The sequence below is a fragment of the Euprymna scolopes genome, chromosome 25 (genome assembly GCF_053919585.1).
Source record: "Euprymna scolopes isolate OS-2025 chromosome 25, ASM5391958v1, whole genome shotgun sequence".
NCBI lineage: Eukaryota > Metazoa > Mollusca > Cephalopoda > Sepiida > Sepiolidae > Euprymna > Euprymna scolopes.
In genome coordinates, this window is record NC_136506.1 from 87,132,537 (window position 1) to 87,155,582 (window position 23,046).

At 34.6% G+C, this 23,046-nt stretch overlaps 1 protein-coding gene and 1 long non-coding RNA gene across 2 annotated transcripts in view; one reads left to right on the top strand and one right to left on the bottom strand.

The window, feature by feature from the left end:
* LOC145247489 (ras-related protein Rab-5C-like) overlaps positions 1-12,263 on the bottom strand; it is a 99,329-nt gene extending 87,066 nt beyond the window's left edge. Inside the window, exon 1 of the mRNA XM_080109300.1 lies at positions 11,859-12,263. The gene's annotated coding sequence lies outside the window, so the exon portion shown is untranslated. The remainder of the gene's footprint in view (positions 1-11,858) is intronic.
* Positions 1-23,046, top strand: part of LOC145247491 (uncharacterized) — a 534,006-nt gene that overhangs the window by 61,677 nt on the left and 449,283 nt on the right. The window lies entirely within an intron of this gene.

A 23,046-nucleotide genomic window follows, 5' to 3' on the forward strand; every position in this document is an offset into this window, starting at 1 on the left:
TTGAATTATTAAAAAAAAACTTTAATCGTGTTAGGTGAAAAATTTCCGCCATCTTGTTTTAAACCAAAACGGAAAATTACCTCCCTTTTGAACTCTCCTGTGTTTTACGATCGTTTTCTTCAAATTCTATTTTCTATTTTCTTTAATAAATAATTTTCTACCGTATCGATTTTCGTAATTTTTGGATATAATCATCTTAAAAAATACGAGGAATACGTAGATACCATTGTTTTTATGTGAAATTCAGTATTACGATTTCCGAAATTTCGTCCCAATAGTGCAGAAGCGCCAAATTTTTTTTGTAAAAAAAAAAAAAAAAATAGATAAAAATTCTATTAAAAAAAAACAAATAAAAAGTCTTCTATAAAAAATAAATAAAAATTCTATAAAAAAACAAAACAAATAAATATTGTTTATTCAAAATTACTTTTTCTTTCATTTATAAGAATTTGTCAATAATTGTCAAATATATCAATAAGCTCATTGTTGTTCTTAATATTTGATATGTTAAGCATATAAAACTTATTTCACAGAGGAATTTTTCTAAAACTGAACGTACGTGTATCCGGCTCATTTCAATAATCACATATGCAAATTTATTTTGATGAGCAAAGAAATATAGGCTTAATCTTAATAATAACTAATAATAGTAAAGGAAATAATCATGCATGCAAAAATAATTTTATGAGGGATAATCTGATAATTTAATTTATTAAACTCATTGTGTGTGTGTGTGTGTGTGTGTGTGTGTCCGTGTGTGTGTGTGTGTGTGTGTGTGTGTGTGTGTGTGTGTGTGTGTGTGTCCGTGTGTGTGTGTGTCCGTGTGTGTGTGTGTCCGTGTCCAGTATTCTAAAGTGCATCTCCTTCAAGACGCAAGGTCACAGAGTGATGCAAGGTGGGTCAAATTATTGCATTTTTTGTGGACCGCTGTTTTTTTAAAAGTTTTTTTAGCCGGTAAAAAAAAAAAAAAAGCTGGTAAGGAGTCCAAATTTTAAAAAAATGAGAACTTGGCAGGCGTAAGTCAACTAAACATGTTATTTGTATCACGTGCAAATATATACATATATACGTTAAAGTCGGTTCATTTTTAACTATTTCTTATCCATCTAACAATAGCTCGAATGGTAATGACTAAGGTTGGAGCACTTTATGTTTTGGTTTCGATTCTAGCTGATGGCACCAAAGTCATTATTTTTTTTCTTTTGAAATCACTACTATATATTGGGAACAATAATCGATAGAGAATTGACTCTTTAATAATAAATGCGAAATCCGCATGAATCAACATATAATATTTATGCGTATTTTAAGACCAAGCAACGTCGGGCGGTCAGCTAGCAAAAAATAAAAAGATTTCTTTTGCTTTTAATCGTTTGTTCTTAATTTTTGTGATTAAAATAATAAATTTATGGACACAGGCATGATTTGTTCGGAGATGCAAGAAAGATGGAGGGCTAGAGGGAGAAAGAGAAAGAGATAGAAAGGGAGAGAGAAAGAATGAAAGAAAGAGACAAAAAAAAGAGAGAGAGAGAAAAGAGAGAAAGGGACAAAGAGAGGGAGAGAGAGAGAGGGAGAGAGAGATATAGAGAGGGAGAGAGAGAGGGGGAGAGAGAGAAAGTAGTAGAAAAAGAGAGAGATAGAAAGACAGAGAAAGGGAGAGTGAGAGAGAATGAAAGAAAGTGACAGAGAGAAAGAGAGAATGAGTAAGTGATGGAGAGAGAGGGAGATAGAAAAAGAGAAAGGGACAGAAAGAATGAAAGAGAAATAGACAGGAGAGGAGAGAGAGAAAGAGGGAAAGTAATAAAAAGAAAATAAAAAGTGATAGAAAAAGAGAAATGGAGAGAAAAGGAGAGGGAGGGAGAGAGAGAGAGGGAAGAGTTAGTAAATCTTCTCTTGCATATTTTTTGTCTTATGCAAAACATTCTCATATGTTTGGGGGGGGTTACAGAAGTTTCACTTTTATTGTTTCATTTTTTTCTTTTTTTACAGCAAATTTATCTCGCGTGTGACACCAGTAAGAAATCAACTGTTCCTATTTACAATGCCTCCCCACGGGACAGAGTTAGACACCAGGCTCGTTTTTTAATGTGGAGAAAAGGAACAGAAATAAAAATTGTCTCAGTCACGAAGGATTTCTCCTCCACTGAGAGAGAACAAGAAATTGAAGTGTAGCATCTGCAGAACAGATACTACACTTTGAGATATTAAATTCTTTATTCAAGCTAAAATTACAATGTAAGTTTCAACTGAACAAAAAACTTAGGCACAAGGCCAACTCAAAAGGGGGGAAAAATGGGGGTTGTTGGTCATCCTTGTCACTCCAGAACTAAACAAAAATTTCTCTTAGCTATTATCTTCTTTCACCATAATACTGCATTCACCCTTTCATACCGGGGGGACGTCCTACTTAGAACGCAATTGTTTAAAGGCCAAGAATTGATCTGCGACAATCAACTGTTATTAAAAAAAAAAAAAAAGTACTTAATATTTCACCCACCCACCCCCCGGGCAATGCCAGGTAGCCCTATAGTTGTAAATAAAATCTGGCTTGGCGTGATTTACTAATTTCTGTTAAAGGCATTGAATTGTCAAGCTACATTATTTCTTCCACTGGAGGAGGGGGGGGATTTTAAGACGTCATGTTTACATTCCAGACATTCTCTACAGATATTCCTGCATGGCTGCCCGTCCAAAAATAATTATTTCTATGGTCAGAACACCCCAACAGGTCATTTACTTATCTCCTTCTTCCTGACCCGCTCCCTATGTGTTTATCTCCTTTCCTTTCCTAAAGTCAATGGTTTCCAAACTCCCCACCACACACAATAAACATTTCAGATTCCAAAAGCGTCAACTACTCCTATAAAATGGAAATCTTGTATTTATAACTATGGATTAAATTGTGGTCAACCTCTTTTTATAATTCCTATTTACAATGCCTCCCCACGGGACAGAGTTAGACACCAGGGTCGTTTTTTAACGTGGAGAAAAGGAACAAAAATAAAAATTGTCTCAGTCGTGAAGGATTTCTCCTCCACTGACAGAGAACAAGAAATTGAAGTGCAGCATCCGAAGAACAGATACTACACTTTGATCTTGTTTATATATTTCATTGCTTTTAAAAATTTGTAAATACAATTAAGTAAAAAAAAAAAAAAAAAGATTTTCAAACAACAAAATTAGGCACAAGGCCCTACAAGAAATTGGGGAAGGGAAGGGTTCAGGGTCTTTGTGACTAAAGTGATTAAAAAGTAATAAATGTAGACTTTGGAGTCTTACTCTTGACTGGCAACATTTACCAAAATATCTCATTCACTCTATGGATCTTAAACTAACTAATAAATCCCCAGCTTTGATCTTGTCCCGAAGGCCAAGAAGATCTATTTTTATAGTTATAAACAGCCAAATAACCTATAACCTATAATTATTATTTATCTATTTTTATAGTTATAAACGACCCAAATAACCTATGATTATTATTCATCTATTTTTATAATTAACCTGTGAACCTGTAATTGATAGACATCTTTTTTATAGTTAAAAAATGTCCCAAAATAATAATTGTTATTCGTCTTTATCGTGGTTTAAAAAAAAATGGACCAAATAACCTATAATCGTTATCCATTTCGTTTTGTAGTTAAAAATGACGCAAATGACTTACACATATTCTTTTTTTCTTTATCGTTAGAATTTCTAATAGAAAAAATGGCCCCCAAAAAACTATTATTGTTATTCACCTCTGTTTATAATAAAAATGGCCCAAATATAGTTATTATTCCTCCCTATTTATAGTTAAAAATGGCCCAAATAACCTATAATTGTTAGTCATCTCCTTTTATAGTAAAAAAAAAAAAAAATAGCCGAAAAATCATAATTTTTATTCATGGCCCAAAAGAACCTCTAATTGTTATTTAATCCTTATTTTTTTATAATAAAAAGGACCCAAATAATTTATAGTGTTGTCTCGGCCCAAATAACCTATAATTATTATTCATTTCTTTTTATAGGCATAAATGACCCAAATAGCCTATAATTGGTATTCATCTCTTTTTATAGTAAAAGTGGTACACATAACTGTTTCACGGCCCAAATTAACTATAATTGTTATTTATCTCTTTTTGGTCCCCCCCGACAACAGAAGGGTGAACCTGTAAATTCACCCTTGTCCGTTCGTCCGTCCGCACTTTTCTCAATAACTACACCTTGGAATTTTTTGAAATTTTGCACAAACATTAAACATGATACGAGTAAAAAAGTAACAACGGATTTTCCAGGAAAACTCTGGTTGCCCCACTAGAGGTGCCTTTCTGGGTTAAAATGGCTAAAATTGACACTTTTGAGTTAATTAAAAAAAATTGATGTCTTGGATTTTTATAAAACTTTCTGAAAAGTTGTAACTAACTGATTTCTATATAATTTTGTTTGTCTATACTTTGCGATAACTCTTGGGTATGCCCCAGGGGTTCTTTTAGGGCTAATAAAAAACATTCCATTTTGGGGGACTATTTTACCATATTTGTCCAAACTTTTTTGTGTATGTCTATTTAGCAATTTTGCATGGTGCTGAACTCAAATTTAAATATGTTAAGGCCCTGGGGACTTTTGGGGTTAAATGCAGAGAGGGATGGACTTTGTCATTTTTTTTTTTTTTTTTTTTTTTGCATGGTGCAGAACTCAAATTTACATATGTTAAGGCCTAAAACTGCACCGTTTGTTCATTTTCACCAGGATTTGACGTCCCCTGGGGACCATTCATGCTTCACTTATTATCGTCACAATGGCCTAAATGCCTATAATTTTGCCCTCACTAATTTTGACGAGATGAGAAGGGGAGGGAGGAGTAATCAGTCTACAACTTCGTATACTCAGTTTTCTTGATTTGATTTTTATTTTATTTCTCTTGCATATTTTATATTCCCGGTTGGCGATTGTCATTTTTGTAGATTAAGTTCCGCATTCAAGGGGTTTCTTTAAGATTTCCACTGTTTTCAGGATTACTATCTGTTGTCTAGTCTGAGCCTCCCCCTTGATTCCGATTTCTCCTTGTTTTGTTTCAAAGTTCTTTGGAACTCTACCTAACCCTCCTATAATTATTGGTATTATGTTCTTCAGGTTCTATATTCCTTTTAGTTCTCTGGCAAGTTCTGCATATTTGTTTCACTTTTCTGTCTCTTTGCTCTTTACCAAGTGGTCTGCTGGAACGGCAAAATCTACGATTTGACAGGTTCTTTTTTCTTGTTGATTAACATAAAGTCCGGTCTTCTGGCTTGGATGAGTTTATCTGTTTGTATCTCCATATCCTAAAGTATTTTGTGGTTTTCCTTTTCCAGTATAATTTCCAGCTTGTGTTTGAATCATCTGTCTGCGTATTCGAGATGCATCGTCTGCATAACTTTTTCTTTTTTTTACATGGAAGTCACCACTTATCAAGGCCCGGAGGCCACTCGGGGATAAGAATTATTGCGTGTCCAGTAATCAATGGGACAATATCGTAGTAATTGTTAGTAATGGAGATCTGATAAAGTGTCTTACTTAAGGGGGCGGTTCATCAGGAATTTGTTTATGTTCGACTTGAAGACATCCAAGTTGTAGTTAGGTGGGAAACAGGCAAACGGAAGAGAGTTTCACAGGCGTGCACTTCTAAGAAAGAAGCTTTGTTCATGGAATCTACATTTTGATTTAGGCACAGATAAAGAGTGGGGAAAATTACTGACAGTGGTTTCAGCTAGACGGGTGTTTTTCGTGAAAGATTGGCGAGGAGGGGACCAAAGATTGGAGCTTAGATGAGCACTTGCCATGGAAATAACGATAAAACAATGACAGGCTCGCAACGTCCCTTCTGTGGGAGAGAGGTTGCAGGGAAGAGAAAAAGGCATCCCCCACTAAGTTACGAAGTCTATTTTGTACTCTGTCAAGGCAGAATATGCTGTTTTTAGCAGCTCCTGCCCGGATATGGCAGCAGTACTTTATCCTTGGACGTACTTGGCTTTTATATAGATAAGGAATTGCATCAGCAGTGAGATATCTACTGGAGTGGTAGAAGAATACCACCGTTTTTCCAGTGACCTTGGTAACAGATTTGATGTACGTGTTCCATTTCAGATCAGTAGTAAAAGTCAATCCCAGAAACTTGTCAAAACACAGAGCCTCCCCAAGACGAGAGCCACTCATTTCAACCGATGCCAGATGGGGACCAGAGCGCTGATGATGTAAAGACAGAAGCCCGGTTTCAGACGCATTAAAAGTAACCAGACACCCCTTCCTCCACTGCACCATGCACCTGAGATCAGAGGAGAGAAAACTTTGCCATTTATGGCCTTTGAAACTTCCAATGCATTGCCTTCCCCATGCGGTCGTGTTTGACCTTTTATTTTTTTTGGACTAATTTACTGTATTCGCTTATTATATGGTTTATTGTTCCGTCTTTTTGTATACAAAGTCTACATTTACTATTTTCCTGTGTTTTGTCTATTTTAGCTTTGATGTTGTTTGTTCTAATCGCGTTGTCCTGTTGCAGCTGTCAATACCGATTCTGTTTTTCTGTTCATGTGTTCTTTCCTTAGCCACGTCCAGGTGTTTGCATGGTTCTCTTTTGTCATTCTTATAAATCGTCCATGTAGTGCTTTCTCTCCCCACTTTTTCTTTCTAGTCTTTTTTTTTTGGTTTCTTCATATCCTGTATTGTTCTTCTTTACAGTGTCTTTCGCTGCGCTGATCAGTCTTTCTGTGTTCTGGCTCATGTATTTTTCCAAGTCTTTTTTGTGCTTTCTATGCAGTCTTATACATTTATTAGTCTTCTCCCTTCGTTCCTTTTCACATAGAGTTGGTTGGTATCGTCTTTTGGGTGTAATGCATTGTGCATCATCATTAGTTTCCTAGTCCTCTGATCAAGATTGTTATTGTTATCATTGTTGTTGTTATTATTATTATTATTAAATATTGTTAAATGAGGAATCATTTAGAATGAAAATTTCAGTTTCGTCTTTAGATAAACACGACATCAGGTCAAATTCGGTAGCTATTTTTGCTTTTCTCAGTTTTACATGCGTAATACAAAATGGATTTTATAATGCAAATGATTCCAAATATACAAAAACAACAAGATAAAACTTTTTTGATGTCTAAAAAGATTTTTTCCACAGCCAAGATCTTTATAAATTACCAAAGTACCTCCAAATACTCATTCAAATTAAGTAAGCATTTCTTTTGCAAAAATTATATTTTTTAGGTGGATCCAAAAATCTTTGGAGTCGGTCATCATTATTATGTCATAAATTATTTATTAGCCGTGTGTACACAGCATTGGCAGTTTTTTTTTTTTTAGTTTTTTTTTTACACTTATGCACTGCTGCGAAGGAAGCACTTTTTTTGTTTTTGTTTTTTGGTTTTCAGTTTGAAGAGTGTATAACAGGAACAGACAAATGCAATTTCAGGTGCGAATAAAAAATCTCAACAAATATCAAGAAAAATAAATCTGTGATTTTTTAAATTTTATTTTTAGAAAGTTTTTGTTACACATTTAATTGATTTAAACAAGATGGCGGCAATTTTTCACCTGCTAACGCAATTGAAGTTGTTTTTTTTTAAAAATAATTCAGTAATATTCAAGTAATTCCGACTGCATAATTTGAAAGCTAAACAAAAAAAAATCACTTGAAACCATTGTTTTTATCTGAAAACTCCATTTATCGACCATAAAATTTCGTCCCAATAGTGTAGAAGTGCCAAAAAAAGGTATAACACATAATAGAAATTATTTGTCGATAACAAAATCAAAATTCTGACATTTTAGAATGTGTGTCATTTTTTTTTTAGAAATATTTGTTGTACATATATTAAATTAAAATAGATTTAAGAAAATTATAACACAGAATAGAGCTTGTTTTTGTTTGCTTTTTTAACACAAAATAGATTTTTTTTTCATAGCAAAGTCAAAATTCTAAAATTTTTGTAACTAATAAACTATAAATAATGTCAGAAATCACATGGCTTGAAATGCGAACTTTCATTGGTTGATAAGAATTTGATGTTACGTGTTATTACAGTCTTTTTGATTGGTTGATTTAAATTTGGTCCACCTCTAAGTTTAAACAATTATTCAATTTTGGGGTACACTGCCTTAATTGGTTAAATCACTGACTGGTCCATGTCTCTCTTGCCTTGTCTTAATGACGTAAACAAACAAAAAAAATCATCTTGTGTATGTTCTCCGATGGTACCTGTACTGACGAAAACAGCTTACCCATAAATATCTCTGAATATTCTTCTTTGACGAGGGCGATTAATGTCCTCGAGAAGGTGTTGAGGCTCTGTGATAAGTTGAAGCATCAAAACACAGATACAAATCATAGAGCTAAATTATTGCTCTTTTCTTATATGCAGAGGGAAGAATTTCCCTATGAATTGGAATATTTGAGCCAACCCACTAATAAGGCTGTTCCTCCAAGGGTATCTGCTCTTGGCTTCTTTATCAATAAGGACGGTCTGGTGTGAACAAAGAGTCGTATTCAGAATTCTAACATCTACCTTTTAATGTTAGATTCTCTATATTTCTAGGGAAACACCATCCTTTGACCGAATTAGTAATCAAAAAGGCACACTTAAATTGTTGCCAGGTAGGAACCAATTCAACTTTTGCAAAGTTAGGGTTATCTAGATTTTGGATTCCCCAAGGGAGGCAACCAGTGAAGAAAATTGTACACAATTGTATTATTTGTAAAAAAAAAAATCAATTCGACGCCATATAAAGCACACTCTGGTTCTCAACAGCTCACTCATCTGGTAAATTTTGTTCACCCATTTCAACAAGGGAGTGTTGACTTTACTGATCATTTTTTGGTAAATCACGATGCCGAAGACGTGAAAATATCCATCTTGTTGTTCATTTGCAGGAGTCTGCATGCCATATGCCGCATGCCGTACATCTGGACCTATTACCGGATATGAACATAAGATCCTTTATATTAGCATTTACTAGGTTAACCAATCTGTTTGGTGCTTCTACACATGTTTATTCGGACAATGCAAAGCCCTTCTTGGTGTCAGGTATCTTATTATTTGAAATATTCGTTTCGAACAAATTCAAAGAAAATTTCAGGTCGACTTCCATTAGTCATTTTACTATTCGTCTTTATTCTGCTTGGCAAGGAGGTGCATCGGAGAGAATGATAAAAACAATTCAACAATGTTTGCAAAAATTATTAAGTAGAAAGAAAGTCAACTATTTCGACTTCTTAACTATCCTTTCCGATGTGAAAAAAAAGCGATCAATGATCGACCGCTTACTTATATTACTGCTTCTGAAGGAGGTCTCGATATTTTAACTTGTAATTATTTTCTACAAACTGGGTAATAATCCTCATTTGTTGATAAATAATTATAGATTGGACGATTTGTGTCCTGACCCTTCCAGTCATGCTAAACTTTTGCAGTCTCTGGAATTTAAATATAGATATATAGAAAAATTCTGAAAGATATGGTACAATGATTACTTGTCTTTCAGAGAGGTTGATGCCAATATAATGGGCGATCACCCTCAGGTGTCAGTGGGGAGAAATCTCCAAATACAAATCTCCAACTAAAACCCGACCCTTTTGGAGTCTAGACAAACTACTTAGACTCATCAATGGGAGCGATGGAAAAGTTCAGTCGGCCTGTGTATTAAGGGATGATAGAGAATAAGTTCATAAATTTAAAGGCCGCTTCTGTGCATCTTCTACATAATTTATGGCAGAAGGCGTCGCCTTCTTCTGTCCGACTTGCTCCGTTGTAAATGACGGATCATCTTCTATGGTGTACTGTGATGCATTTAACCGTTGGTACCATTTTGACTATATTGGTAATCTAGGTAAACTAAATTTATTGGTTAGAAATTCATTTATAATGAGCAGACAGTCACATATGATTACTTTAAAATAATAATAATAATAATAAAACCATACGATGGTTAGTTAAGTTCTTGTGACCAATAAAATTATTTATTTGTTGATTAATTGACATAGTTACCTTGTATTTAATATCTGAAAAAAAGTAATGGATGCGCATTACTTTTTTTTTTTTTCCTCTTGCTAGGACCTTTGGCGATGACGTCATTTTTCAGCTGACAGGCCATCTATGACGATGGTCACGGTCGCAGTGTTTTCGTCGGCCATGATTAAATACCATGAAATAAAAAGGGGAAGATAACTGAATTTGACGTATCGACGTCAAAATCAGCCTTACGTTCAATACAGTTCAGTAGTAAAATTGCTAAAAATCGTAAAAGTTTTAAAGCCAGAAATTCGCCAATTTAAATACTTCGAAATTCCTTTATATTTTCGGAGGGTCACAATAATTTTTTTTCCCAACTATTAACAAAAGATTTAAAACATCTCTCTCGTGTTTAAGTAGAAACATAAATGCATTTTGGATTATTTAATTTCGTAATTAAATTGGTGGAGGGAGGGGGAGTCTCAAGCGACGAACAATAAACAAACTATCCCCCACCCGAAGGGGGAGGTAAATTCCTGGGTGGGCCTGAAGAAGCTTGCCCCCCCCCCTCTATTTTTTTTTTTTTTTTTTTGCCTTTATTTATTTAATTTTTACATCTTTTTTCAGCGGATTATTATCTAATAGACATTAGACTAATGTCATTAGTCTATCAGATTATCAATACATGAAAAAAGTCAATATTTACATGTTTGTAGAGGGTACGCAAAAAACGAAAAACAAATATGGCGACCAATGAAAACAATACGGTATACAGATCCGAATACCCTCTACACGCACACACACACACACACACACACACACACACACACAAAATCAACTTTTTTTTTTTTAAAGGTAAGTCTTTAGTTGGTGCCCTAGCGCACATTCATTACACTTAGATTGTAAATGTCGGGTGACGAAACTTGAACAAAATGCGTATTAAGAAAAAAAAATCGTCTGGGCAAAACTTTTGCAAATGTTGGGTGACAAAACTTCTAACCATAAATATGTATATAAAATAATCGAAAAAAGCGAAATTTAAAGGTCACACTGCTTAAAAAAAGGCTGAATTCGCGAAATTTGGCCTAAAAACGTCGAGTGGTTCTAAAATGGGTGATCGATTTACTAGAACGTTGCATTAGAAACTGAGCACCCCTACGCCGTACATATATTTAAATGTTGACTTTTTTTAGTTTTTTTTTTTTTTTTTTTGATAATCCGATAGATTATGGTGTACATTCCATAATAATCCGTTGAGATTTAAAAAAAAAAAAAAAAGAAAAGAAAAAAAAAGACTGATCCGTGCTAAAATAATAACGTTATTATTTAAAAAGCCATTCTTAACATGGGGAGGGAAGGGTATTTTGTACGTATTCTATACTTCAACCTTACAATTGAATAATAAAAAAAAAACATATAAAACTTTAATTAAACTTGGAAATACGATTTAAAAAAATAGCGCGGATCACTTTCTGCACTAGCACCAGAAAGTCAAATTTTAGAAGTAAGCAAAAGTGACCGTCTAGCGTTAAGATGTTGAAAAAAGAGCAGATAAGTCCACAAAAATTCAAACTTGCGGAACTAGCCTTGCTAGGCTATCGATTTCGCATTATTCGTTTTAAATGAATGATCTTCTTTGTAAAAATAAAAAACTATTTGATTAGTTTATGTGATTTTTGGAATATGACATTTTCATTCCGTGATGGGTATATACATCATAAAGATTTTTCTGTCTTTTTTTTTTTTTATTATTTTTTTTTTAATAAGTTGAATTCTAAATAAGAACAAAAATGTTAAATTGATTGAAATTTTTGCAAAAGTCTTAGAACGTTTCAAAGAAAAGAGTCGTCGTTTTTCTTCTTACAAACAAATGAGAAAAAAAAAACTTACCTTTTTTAATTCTTGGTTTTAGAAGTCGACATCTTCGCATTAATTAATTAATGACATGATTTCCAAATCTTTCAATGTCTCATTTACTCCACTTTTTTTTAGCGTTTAATAAAAAAAAAAAAATAATAATTTTTTAGTCGACTCGAAACACGCACTCGACCAACTTTCAAAGCTCCAAACTTATTAATAAACCGCCCCCTTTTTTTGTTCAAGTCTTATCAAACCACCAACCTAGTAAGAGTTTATTTACGAAAAAAAACAAAAAAAAACAGATGGATAAATATTAAACACCATAATTATATTTTAAAAAAAAGTTGATGATCGAACAGTTTTTATTGAAAAAATTACATTTTTGCGGTTTGATTTGTTTAAAAAAAAAAAAGTAAAATAAATTGTCTCTTTAGTTTGTTGATTTGGAATTTAGGTCAGAAACATAGCATAGAGTTATCTCCCTTCATTTCGTCTCAAGAAAACCTGTGTTAACTTTCGTTTTTTTTTTTGTTTTTTTTTTATTTTGTTTTATCTTCTTCCCATCCCTCGTCTTTATCTAACTTATTAGTGCTTGTTAAGATATAGTCGACAGATCGATTTTTTTTAAATCTGTTGTTTGAAGCAAAAACAATATTACGCACTTAAGTGTCATGTCGAAAATAGTAATATATCCAGTTAACATCACACTTAAATCCCAACCCCCAAGTTGAGGAGCCATTGTTCAAAGCAACAAGGTACTACAAAAGGGATTACTGGGAAGCCATCAGAGAACACTTCAGAGATGCCCCATGGACCGTGTGCTGAACAGTGTGCCAACTGAATGGTGCAAAGCGGGCATTGAAGCACATGTTCCTACACAGAAGTATTTTAGCAAGTTTCACTCACCACCATGGTTTACTACAGATTGTGCAGCTGCCATTGCATAAAGATAGCATGCATTCCGCCAGTTCGTACGTCATAAGTCAAATACAAATAGGGAACAATTCATAGATGCTAGATATCATTGTAAGAGAGAAATAGCGACAGCCAAAGGAAATCAGGGAACACATGGAATCACAAACTCGTGATTTCTGCAAAATCTATAATAGTGTAGTGAATAAAGTGTAATCAGTAATTCCTCCACTATCCGACAACTAGAAGGTCGCATGCACGGCAACTGAGAAGACAGAACTGCTTGCCTGGTGATTCACATACAACTCCACTTTAGAGCCAACAAACAACTCCATCTCAAATTTCCCTATGTTAACTAAAATGATGTAAAAATCACCCCTTCTCAGGTCCGCAATATCATAAAAAAACTTAGACACCTCTAAAGCGTGTGAGCCTAATCTCATCACTGCTATACTAATTAAGAAATGCTCAGCTGAGTTAGCCCCCTACTTTCCAAGCTCTACAATAAATGCCTTGCTGAATCTTGCTTCCCTAATAGTTGGAAGATGGCTTCTGTGGTACCAGTGTACAAAAATTCTGGTGAAAGGACTGACCCTCTCAATTACTGCCCTATCAATTTCCTCCCCCTCTTTGCTAAAATCTTTGAGACCTTAATTAATCAAGCACTAGTTCACCACCTCGCAAAAGTGAATCTTCTTTCTGACAAACATTATGGATTCAGCCAATGTCATTCTACTGCAGATATTTTAACAGTCATCTCTGAACGCATATATCATATACTGGATAAGGTTGGCAAAGCCAAGGCTGTAGCCTTTGATATATCCAAGGCCTTTGACAAAGTCTGGCATGAAGGGCTGCTAATGAAAATTACATTGTACGGTATAACTGGACATATGCTAAATATAATTAGATACTTTTTAGACAGTAGGACTATCCAGATTGTCATTGATAGGTGCACATCCAAGCAGCATAACATTAATGTGGGGGTATCTCAGAGGTCGATCCTTGGACCACTATTATTACTGATATTCATAAATGACTTCCCTGATAATATTGTGTCCGAGATGAGTATATTTGATGATGGTACAATTCTCTATAACATACATGAGGGAAGAATGGATGTACATAAATCCAAGACAATAGCAGAATCATTAGAAAATGACCTCCAGACCGTGGTGCAGTGGGATCGCAAATGGATGGTAACATTTAATGCTAGTAAGACTAAGCTGCTTTCCTTTAACAATTACAAGATGCTTCTCCAAACACCGATAGCCATGATAAATGACACCTTATCTGAGAATTCTTCCTTTAAACTCCTCCGCCTAACAGTCACAGGCAATACGAACTGGGACAAATACATTGAGGACGTTGCAAAGGCTGTTACAAAGAAGGTGGGTTTTCTCTATTGAACTAGAAAATTACTCAAACCTAAGAATATCCTGTACCTCTACAAAGCCACCATTCGCCCATCCATGGAGTATTGTTGACACATCTGGGCTGGTGCATCTACCACTAGCCTCGCCTTCTTGGATAGGTTCCAAAAAAGAGTTTTCAATCTAATATATCCCACTTTGTCAACTAAGCTCTAACCCCTATTCCATCGCTGCAATGTTGCACCTCTGTGCCTGTTTTACAAATATTTTAATGGAATGTGCTCTGATGAACTTGTTGCACTTGTGCCCCCTCGGCATACATATCCTCAACAAACCCGCTTAGCAACAAAATCTCACCCCTTCACTGTTGCCAAGAAGCTTTCTATTCTAATAGTTTCTTTCCTCAAACGGCTAGACTTTGGAATTCCCTTCCTGCTACCTGTTTCCCTGGCTGTACTGATGCGCAAAAGTTTAAATGTAATGTAAATCAACATCTTGTTATTCTTTCCAAGGCATGGTCCCACGTAGTAGCCCCTTATGTCCAAGTGGCAACATGCTTTGTTAGGGGTGAACGTGAGTAACAAAAACTACGTAAAATCATCGAGCAGAAATTAATTTCTAGTTAAAAGTAATTTTTACGGAAAATTGGGTAAAATCGCATTTTTCTTAAACGTTATAAAGTAGATGGTAGGAGGCTAAAAGCAAGGAACATAACTCCGAAAGGAATAGTTTAGATTACTTGTGTCATGGCCGCAACATTTGCTGTTTATAGCGATAGACCTTTTTTATTTTACTAAAAACACATTAGAAGTTGTTCTAGTCGATAAATTTTCGTAATTTTTGGATATATTACTATTTTCGACATGACAATTAAGTACGTAATATTGCCTTTGCTTAAAAAAATCGCTTTGTCGACTATATCTTAACAAGCACCAACTTATTTACCTTATACGCATTCTCTATTTCTTTTTTTCCTCATTATCCCCCTTCTCTTCATATTTCTCTTCTCTTTTACTCACAGTGGGGAGCAGAGGAGAGAGCCGAGGGGGGTAGTGGCTTTGGGCATCCAAACTATATACCCAATTCTAATCATATTCAAATTATCTCCCTTTCTCATAACTTTTCTCAGTACTATGACATACTTTCTTTCTTTTTTTTTCAGGCATACAATCAAGAAGTTGACCTCGGCCATCCATACTGAGGGGAGAGGTCATTTTTTCATAATATTTCTCAGTACTAGGACTTCTACTTGAGTCTTTGAGGCGTACAATTAGGGAATTGATATCTGGCATCTTTGCCACACCTTTGTATGCTACTACCCCTCCCCTCTCTCTCTCTTTCACTCGCATATATAAACACACACTCTTTTTCTCTCTCTCTCACACACATATACACATACACTCTCTCTCTCCCTCTCTCACTCACATATATAAACACACACACACACACACTCTCTCTCTCTCTCTCCCCCCCCCCCTCTCTCTCTCTCTCTCTCTCTCTCTCTCTCTCTCTCTCTATCCTCATATTAACACCATTCCCCTCTTCACATTACTTCTCTTATTCTTTATTTACGTTTTTTTTTATCCCCCTCTCCTCTCTTAATTATTTACGACTTCTCTCACTATTTCTCTTTCTCGCCCCACCCCCCATCTCTTCCTATTTCTCTTCTCTTTTTTTCGTTTCTACCCACAGCAGCATGCAAAGGAGAGTGCCGGCAAGGTAGTGGCTGTGGGCATTCAAAATATGTATCCAATCATAGTCAAGCTACTTCCTTTTCAGTGCTTTGTTTACGCTGACGATCTTTTAAACCAACACATTTCAGGTGAAAACATTATTACATACTTACATGCGTCATAGTGAAATTAGTATAAATTCCCTAAATTTCGAAAATGATCCTGTAAAAGGTGTATTTTAACAAAAAATCATTCATAATTACATTCTGTTTAAAAATGATAAACCCTGAATTTAAGTAAAGGATTATCTCCCTTGTTTTTTTATGCTGAATTGGTCGCACAACTCTTCTACATTAAAACATACGATAAAACTTGATAATTGGATGAATTTTATTTTCACTTGTAATTATTTTTCTAATTATTTTTTTTTGTAATTTGGGGAATTTATTCCACTTTCGCCATGACACGTAATGTTTTCACCTGAAATGCGTTGGTTTAAACAATCACCAATGTGAACAAGCACCTCTCTTTCTCATAATATATCTCAGTACTATGACATACTTGAGTCTTTGGGGCATACAATCAAGGAGTTGACCTCTAACAAAACTGGACTTCTACATTCTACTGTCTCTCCCCTTCTCTCTCCCCTTCTCTCTCTTTCCCCTCTCTCTATCTCTTTTTATTTCTCTCCTCTCTCTCTCCCTCTGGCTCTCTATCTCTTTTTCTTTATCTCCTCTCTCTTTCCCCCTCTCTCTATCTCTTTTTCTGTCCCTCCTCTCTTCTTATTGACACCATTTACCTTCTCACACAACATTTTATTTTATTTTTTGTTTACGTTATACGATTTTTGTGACCTCATCCAGTGTGCATGCTGACAAGCAAGCAAGATAACAAGATTCACAGGCGTTTAGTAATATATTCAACTACCAGTATCTGCTAACTGGCATTGCCCGGTGGTAGCGTGTCCCACCCCCCTCAAAAAAAAAGTAAAATACGGTTGTTATTGTTGTTGTTGCTGCTGCTCTCCCCCTGAACCTCCTTTTTTTTTTTTTTTTAACAAGGTAGTCACGACTTATCAAGGCCCGGAAGCCACTTGGGGATAAGGGTTATTGTGTGTACAGTAATCAATGGGATAGTATCGTAGTAATCGTTAGTATTGGAGATTTGCTAAAGCGTCTTACTTAAGGGGGTGGTTCATCAGGAATTTGTTTATATTGGACTTGAAGACATCCAAGTTGTAATCAGGTGGGAAACAGGCAAGCGTAAGAGAGTTCCACAGGCGTGCACTTCTAAGAAGGAAGCTTTGTTCATGGAATCTACATTTTGATTTAGGCACAAATAAAGAGTGGGGGAAATTATTGACAGTGGTTTCAGCTAGACAGGTGTTTATTATGAAAGATTGGCGAGGGGGGACCAGAGATTGGAGCTCAGACGAGCTCTTGCCATGGAAGTAACGATAAAACAAAAACAGGCACGCAATGTCTCTTCTGTGGGAGAGAGGTTGGAAGGAAGAGAAAAGGGCATCCCCACTAAGCCACGAAGCCTATTTTGTACTCTGTCTGTTACGAACGGCTTTTAGAATAGATATCCACAACTCCTCATGGTAAGAACGGTTATCGGAATCTTAAGAACTGGTGGAGAGAGGTGATGTAGTAAGAGTATTAAGAAACCACCAGCTATAAAAAAAAAATACAAAAATTGCAGCGAGTGGAAAAAGAAAAAATAATTAGACCGAGTAGGCAGCCCGGGTGGAGAGAGATGAAAAAAAAAAAAAAACATCCATTTAACCGTTGAAGCTGTGGTAATGTTGACTGGTTACTTACCGGCCTTTGCGACTAAAATAGTTTGTTTCAAAATTATCTTAAGAAGTAGAAATTTATTTAAGAACGGAAACATGGAATATTATCCTAAGGAAATGAAACAGAACTTCTTTTGTGCATTTATTGTTTATTATTTCATACATTTATGCCACTTCTCACTGTAAGCAAAAAAATAAGACTAAAATATAAAACAAAAATAAACTCCAAAACAAATGGTCACCCACCTGGTACAGGCCAGGCTCATCATTGCTTAACTCTGGTGATCTGACAGAAACCGGTGTGTCAACTTGATTGTGCCGTCTACGTACCTAACATCAAACAAAATTTCCATGAACAGAGTTTCTTTCCAAGAATTTTCCATCTGTGAAACACGTTGCCATAAGACTACTTTCCTGCAGTCTACAATATTACCTTGTTCAAATCATGTAAATGAAAATTAGTCATAAACCCTATTATTCATTAACTTTTATCCTCGAGTAGCCCTCACACTTGATAAGTGGTGACTAAATCTAGTTTACAGATGCACCGTGCTATGGTGCATATGGTGCAGTACGAGAAGGGCATGCTGTGTAATCCGACTAGTTTTATCCAAATCATACAAACTGATTTCAGAGAATTCAAACTATATAAAAGGTATGTGTAAAAACGTGAAACCACGTGGTACCCCACTCAACAACATCACCGACCTCAGCACTGTTTCCATTGTCTTCTCCTTTATCTTCTGGCTGTGTTGTCGTCTCTTGAGCGTGTGTGTCTGGGGGATGGCACACTGGTTCACAGGTATATAAAAAATAAAATAAAACAAAATGCAAATGACACATTCTGAAATTATCGGTTGCAGTCTGGATGTGTGTGTGACACCATCGATCTTCTGAACGCTAAGGTTCACATTTATGTCTATTATCGTGGCCGTGTTCATCAGTCAGTAGATTAATTCATTTTCTCATCTCAACCTCCTGGACATCTCTCAATCTTGTGTTCAACTGTCTAACTCGTAACTCTCTTCAACAATGTCCAACAGGCAATTATCATCAGCTGTCGTAAAGTGCCGCAATACCCATGGTTACACCTAAAGCTACCCATAAACTAACTCTAAATATATATTTATCTTTGTTCAGTTCTTTGTCCGAAAATAACTGCCACACCTTGATTAACAATCTTAATTTTGCTTTGTTTTGTGTTCCTTATTGAACAACTCCCTATAACTTTGTTCTGCTGATAAACTTATGTTCTTTTTTTTTTTGTCATTTTTTACTCTTCTTTGTTTCCTAACGAAGTCAATGGTATAAAAACAAAATGAATGCATAGAAAAGTGGATAAATCAGAAAATATAAAAAACAAAATCACATTAAAATACACCATTAAACTGATATTTCGTTTTTTAATACCGTTTTGTCACTGCTTATTTCCATTCTATGGAGGCCAGGCGTGAACGCAGACCCCACAATTTTATTATACCATCCCTATTTAAGTTAAAACATACTTATCAAAGTATTATTATGCACAATTTTAATGAACCACCGTTCTGCCAGATCAAACATACCCATTCCTGTGTCTCGATACATCTTCTATCATTATATGTAATCAGTTTTTTAAAATAGTCAACCATATAGGAGCCTATTCGTGACCAGACACACACACATTCATCTTTATATTATATATGTGTGTGTTATTTTTTATATTTCAAGCGGACCTCCGCTCTTGGTCACAAAAAATTATCGAAATGAAAAAGAAAAAGAAAACCGTGCATATATATATATATATATATATATATATATATATATATATATATATATATATATATATATGATGAGAATAATGGAAATAGTATTCCGACAAAATAAAGAAATAAAAAGGAACAGACCGAGTTATGTGTTCATCAACGTTTCGTCTTTATTTCATCCAGAGGAAGTCTCAAAATAAAGACAAAACGTTGATGAACACATAACTCGGTTTGTTCCATTTTATTCCTCTCTCTCTCCTATATATATATATATATATATATATATATATATAGTAAAAGTTAGTGTCCCCAATAATGCCGGGTTAAAGAGAAAATATAACGAAATATCAAGGTTTTTTGTACGACATGAAAAGAAACTGGAATCTTAGGAAGATCTCTATCATTCCAGTTATTATAAGGACAACTGGATTTTTACCTTTCCTTTTACCTTTCGTTTTTAGACACATGGAATTCTTTTTTAACTCTTTTTATTTTCCTCGGAGAAGTCAGTAATTTCATTATTTTATTCCTCCCCATCTTTAATTCTAGCTCTTTCTTCCTATGTTGAATGAATGTTGCTGAAATATCAGCTATCTGTAACAATTTAGTAATGGAGAGAGAAGCCTTTTTAATAGCATTTGTTCTTAGATTGTAAATAGGGTACTTGTACAGTTTAGCGAAGACATTCAAAAATAAAAATATCAAAAAAAGGTTATATTGTACGTATCTGTTTTGGACTGAAGATCTCCAAAAAAAAAAATTTCACTTAATTTGATCGAGTAGTTTTTTTTTTTTTTTTACAGTGGAAAAACATGTTCTTATGAGAGCGCATTGAAGTCAACCATTGTGAAATTTGCTGAACACGCCACGAGGAGATAACTCCATGTAAAGAGCTGATAATCCCTTCCCATCTTTAATTCTAGCTTTTCTTCCTAAAAATCGAAAATTAGGAAAAAAACAAAAAATTTCATCATTCTACTCGACTGTTTTCTTATGTATTTTATATTTTTCCCCATTTTCTCCTCATACTTATGGACTTATTCCATTACTAATATCCTTCTCTCCCCTCTCCTTTTTTATTTACACATTAGCGGAGATTACCCAATAAAGTGGTTTTAAATGTTACAAATCTACTGATGGATTTTTCATGCTTTTTTTTTCTTTTATATTTATAGATGGTTGATTTGCTTTTCTATACATTTTGTCAGATTTTATCTTTATACATGTCTTATATATAGCAATAACTTGAATCTTTATAGAAATTAAATGTAATATTAAAAATGTACATGTGCTATGATTTATGAAGGTGTCAGCGATGAAAAAGTTGCTATGGTAACCAACAGCCAATCAGAAGAAACCATCTCTCATGTTCCTTACTTATTCTGAAGAATTTTGAACACCAGTAATTTTATTATAGCTTTTGTTTTAATGAACAAAAATTTCAAAATATAGCTGAGAATGTGACCTATGAACCGTGAAAATTGTTTGAAATTTGGTCACAAAATGGGTGAAGGGTGAAGCTTTAAAGCAGTTCTAAATGAGTAAAACTAACACTTAACCATATATTCAGACGCTACAATGTTTGAATGATACATAACAATAGTTTAAATCTTTATAGAAATTAAATGTAGTGTTAAAAATAAACATTTGCAAAAAAAAAAGCATATCAGATCTGTAAAATTAGTTGATCCTCAAAAACGCTTTGTTTTCACACATGTAAATTTTTAACCATAAGTTTAATTCACATAAAACCTTAACAATAAAAATACAAGTATGTCAGATCATCTAATTAGTTATGTAACCTTTCATATTGCTAAGAGGACTAAAATGGTGGTTGTTTTATACTTGTACAGGAGTGGGGGCAAAGTACTCTGGGAATGAAGAGCGGTAAGAAGGAAACCAGAAAAAGATGTGGACCAACTACTCTTGCCAATGAGCCACCCCTGCTTTGAATGCATAGTTACGACATATCATTAGGAAAAAAAGGTGACAAGCTGTAATTTGAAATTAAATAGAAAATGTCAAAGGTCAGACTCGAATGCATCTTGATAAAAAGTCACTGTTGGCCTTTTTAAGCAATCAGTGCACGAGAAAGAAACTTAATTGCAGTGAGAAATAATAGTTTCAAATTACAAGTTAAACCGAATTGAAGACACGTCTTAACGATTTTTTTATCGAAGGCATTTAGCGTGTTGAATGAATGTTGCTGAAATATCAGGTCGGTATCTGTAACAATTTAGTAATGGAGAGAGAAGCCTTTTTAATAGCATCTGTTCTTAGATTGTAAATAGGGTACTTGTACAGTTTAGCGAAGACATTCAAAAGTAAAAATATTGAAAAAAGGTTATATTGTACGTATCTGCTTTGGACTGAAGATCTCCAAAAAAAAAAATTTCACTTAATTTGATCAAGTAGTTTGTTTTTACAGCGGAAAAACATGTTCTTATGAGAGCGCATTGAAGTCGGCCATTGTGAAATTTGCTGAACACGCCATGGGGGGATAACTCAATGTAAAGTGCCGACACTCCCTCTCCATCTTTAATACTAGCTTTTCTTCCTAAAAATCGAAACTTTTGCTCGGTATCATAACAAATTGTTTTTTTTTTCGCTGTAAAAAAAACAAAAACAAAACCACTCGATGAAATTAAGTGAAATTTTTTTTAGTGAACTTCGTTCCATAACGGATACGTGCAATATAATCTTTTGTTGATATTTTCATTTTTTAATGTTTTTACTAAACTGTACAAGTACCGTAAATAGTCCTATCATCCACAACCCTGTTGTTTATTGTCAAAGATAGGATTTAAGTAAGTATATGCAATAACCCTTATCCCCGAGTGGCTTCTGAGCCTTGATAAGTGGTGATTACCTTGTAAAAAAAAGTTTCCTCATTATATATATCTACTTTTGGTGATTGTAGAAGGATGTATGTTGTGCGGTATGTATAGATTGGATGCGGTATTGTGGTATTTGTTGAATGATAGAAAGAACAGCCAGGCTAGATCAGTTAGCAATTGCTCGTCATACCCAACCTTTTTTCCGTCCCCTTATTTAACCTTGTGCCACATTTTTAAATAGTTTACACTGTAATTTATTAAAAATAAATATTTACCTTTATGCTATTCTTGACAGCCGGGACTGGCCCAAAACTGTGATAAATGACAGAATATTGTTCTCAAATATGTGGTGAAGTTCTCTGAAAAAAAAAAGCTATGAGTTGGATTCGTTTTTAGACACATTGAATTCTTTTTTAACTCTTTTTATTTTCCTCGGAGAAGTCAGTAATTTCATTATTTTATTCAGGCAATATTATTTTTTAACAATTTTGTCCATTCCTGGATTCCGGGTGGTAACTTGGTGCCTGCTCGGAAAAAGGTTGCTGCTCTGATGAAACCACATATGTTAAAGGGTCTCATCCGACATTATCAAGATCATGAGTGTCCAGTGTTGGTCATCAAAGTTATGTCTCTGAGGAAATTTGTTTGCTTTGTCTTTTATTTTGTTTGACTTTTGGGTTATTTAATGCCAAAATATTAATTGTAATGTGTTAGATGTTGGTGAGTTGTTTTTGGTTTTTTTCTTGTGGAATTTTTTGTTATATTTTGTTGTATATTTTAATCTCTTCCAGGAATTCAATATTTTTTCTGGGTCAATTTTGTTAAATATCTCCCTTAGACTATTCTCCTTCTCGGGCCCGTTTAAAGTTTAGGCAGTTCA